At 47.6% G+C, this 3,366-nt stretch overlaps 1 long non-coding RNA gene across 1 annotated transcript; it reads left to right on the top strand.

Moving 5' to 3' along the window:
- Positions 1-918: 918 nt before the first annotated feature.
- Positions 919-3,145, top strand: LOC131813962 (uncharacterized). Its single transcript, XR_009347061.1, has 2 exons — positions 919-1,807; positions 2,273-3,145. It is a non-coding gene; the product is annotated as an uncharacterized LOC131813962 (long non-coding RNA).
- The last annotated feature ends 221 nt before the right edge of the window (positions 3,146-3,366 follow it).

Genomic DNA, 3,366 nt, shown 5'->3' with positions numbered 1-3,366 from the left:
TTGTCTCTGACTATGAGCTCCACAGGGCAAAGGTTATGTCTGTTTATCTCTTTGTGCCCAGGCTCCCACACAACACCTGTCACAACACAGGGGCCCCTGGGTGGCTCAGCCGGTTAAGTGTCTGTCTTCAGCTCAGGTCATGATCTCAGAAAGCTGGGATTGAGCCCGGTGTCTGGCTTCTCACTCAGTAGGAAGCCTGCTCCCCCACCCCCCACCCCCATCACCTCATCCTGCTTTGCTTGCTCCCTTTCTCTCTCTCTCTCTCCAAAAACAAAAACAAAAAAAAGCCACATCTTCTTAAAAAAAAAAATAGCTAGCACAATGCAGCCCTCACTGCACTGAGTGGATGTGCACCACCAATAATATTTTATTGCATTTATTTATTTGGGGGTGGGGTGGGGAAGGGGAGAGGGAGAAAGAGAATCCCCCACAGACTGTACTGAGCGTAGAGCCTCACATGGGCCTTGATCCCAGGACCCCCAGGTCCTGACCTGGATGGAAACCATGAGTTGGACAGAAGTTCATCTGACCGAGCCAGCCAGGAGCCCAGATGTGCACCCACAACATTTTATGTTATCTCTGACGGTGAGAGCTCACTGAAAGACTTTGATGACCGGGTTGGGGTTTGGGAAGATGGTTCAGCAGAAGCCAGGGGGACGGATTACGAAAGTATGAAATTAGCCAAGTGACCCAGTTAGGTAGCTCTCGTGGCCTCGAGGCTAGAGAGGACAGCCTGCACTCAGGACATGAGCCATCTCCTTACTAAGTACGGTGCTGAGTGCAGACAGTAGAGTCCATTCAGGTGACAGCCAGCAAGCTGCCTTGCGAGAACGGATGTGGCGGATTGGTGGGGACAGAAGATGAATTGAGGTTCGCAGGCAGAATGCGAGAGCCGAGGCAGGGGTCAAGTATTTTTGGGGAGGCTTGGCTGGGAAGGAGAGGAGTGGCAGGGTGGGAGAAAGAACGGTGGTGAGTTTGAAGGAAAGATTTTAACTGTAAAGGAAGCAGCTTGAGGACGCGCCCTGATTCCACAGGGGACCCAGATGGGGTAGAGACGGAGAGGCTGGATGCTCACAAAGGCAGAGGCCGAGAGGGAGCAAGCCCGGCTGGGCTGGGATGTGTGGAGTGCGCTGGGCGTGCGGTCAGTCCTGAGGTGGCGAAGGGGAGCACGGCTTTTCCTTTGAGCCTGAAGGGAACAAGGCTCCCCGAGGGTGGGACGTGGTTTTCTCTTCCTCTGGCCTCTTCCCGAACTCAGCTCTCATTTCCGAGCACAGAGAAGCCCACCGGTGCATCACAGGTTACTTGACAAGGTGGGGATTTGATCCCGTAAGGCGTGTTCACACCGATTTACGCCCAACTCTGAAGGCCACTTACAAGTCACACACATCCCGTCTTGAAGCCAAGAGCCAGCCTCCGGATTGCACTCTGCCATGCTTCTCCTCGGCTGACATTCTGGGCCTCCCACAGCTGGGCAGCATTGTGTGTTTCCCTGTAGCACAACACGTCCGCAACCCATTACCCCACTGCTCGGGGGAGATGGGCTCAGCCTCCTTTTTGCTCATTTCCTGAAGTAGGAAAAGCAACGACCTCCAGTGAGGATGGGCGACTTTGTTTCTCTTACATCCTCAGATCTCCTGCCCACCAAGACATTTCTACATTGACTCGCAGGTCCTTTCAGCTTTGTGGGCACCGAACAACATGCAGGGGAGCAGGGGCCAGGACACAGCCAGGATCGACAAAGCTTCCAGTGTCCTCACAGCAAGCTGTACCGATGAACCCCAGTTCGGCCAAGGTCATCAGACCACAGGTGTGTTACTATCAGGGCGCGGGATGGTCCTGGCGCTTGCTGCCCCCGGGCTCTTAATCATGATGGCTGTTAGCTGCCTCTCATTGTGACGCTTGTTAGCATGGGAGAAACATGAGAGACAGAATCTCAGTCTAACTCTTGCTCTGAGCTTCCTTTGGTCTATCTTCTTGCTGAAGAGAGGATGGTTTGGTTCTTGCTGTGAAAGTCATTTGATCTAGATCCCATCTCCTGAATTGCGTGGTGGTGTCTAGTTAATCCTGATGGGACATTATTACTGACCGAACAAGTTCAGGGAGGAAATGGCACTTCAGGAAGGAAGTGTCTTTAAATGATGGATTTCAGCAAAAAATATGAGAATTATACACATATATAACGTATATATATATATACACAGACACACCTACACAGTATTTCCTTATGTCTTTTAAACTCAGAAAAATTCTCCTTCTCTTTGCTTGTTTACAGCTGAGCTCTTCTGGAAGTTGGCACAGGGGGACACTGAAACAGTCAGTGTGCAGAGTTTATGAGAATGAGCTGATCCCCACACGCAGGAGTCTTCTAGATGGGCAACATGCCCCCAAAGGTTTCATGTATGATGAAAACTCAGAATTTTCACACTTTCACCTATGAATGGAATTAATCCGCAGCTTGGAAATGCAACGTTGATTCATATATGGTAATTGGCTTACATTTATAGCTTGCATTAAAATGTTAAAAGTTGTTTAATGGGGTCTAATAACACAGATTCTGCTTCTAGACTTCTGAAAATACCTGCATGGATTTGCTTGTCCTTTAGTATAACATGACACCAGTAAACAGGTGGCTGCAAGTGGCCTGTAAGCTTAACGGACAGCCGAAGAGTGTTTAGCCCAGAGTCCTGGCATGGTGACCACTGGCTCTGCATGTCTGCCTCTTATATAAGTCAGGTCCTTAGATTTGGGAGCAGCACTCCACGGATCTCAGAACGGCATAGACTCTCAGCAGAATGATCAGATAGTGTCTGAATGACTTTGCTGCCTTCCCACATGGGTGGTCACCCATTGTAATTTACAGGGATTATAAGAAACAATGTTAACCCGGGGATAACTATGGTGTGTGTTTCTCTTATTGCTTTCTAGTAACTTACGCACATACAGCATGGAAAATCTATACTGTCTAGTTTTATATCTCTTTTTTCCCCCACATAATATCCTTTTATAGGCATATCTCCTATACATTGAAAGGCCTCAGTGCTATAGTTCACCTTACCAATGTACCACTAATGTATTTATCTTTTCCTGATGTTTGCCATGAACAATGTTTCCATTTTTGCCACAGTAAACAATGTTACAGACACGGTGTCATGACTGAATGTGCCCATCTCTATTTTCTTAAGATAGATTCTGAGAAGTGGGATCAATTTTAGTGCTTTAATCCATATTCATTACATACTTCTAGGAAGCATGTACCAAATTATAGACCTAATATGATTCTTTTGCTAAAAAAGGATACCATCATCACCATTATCATTGTCAAAAAATTTTTAAAAACCTTTTGTTAATTTGATAGGAATGAAATGA

The sequence above is a fragment of the Mustela lutreola genome, chromosome 13, assembly GCF_030435805.1.
Source record: "Mustela lutreola isolate mMusLut2 chromosome 13, mMusLut2.pri, whole genome shotgun sequence".
Classification (NCBI taxonomy): domain Eukaryota; kingdom Metazoa; phylum Chordata; class Mammalia; order Carnivora; family Mustelidae; genus Mustela; species Mustela lutreola.
Note: the sequence above shows the minus strand (reverse complement) of the source record. Positions and strands in the feature narration are given on the sequence as shown.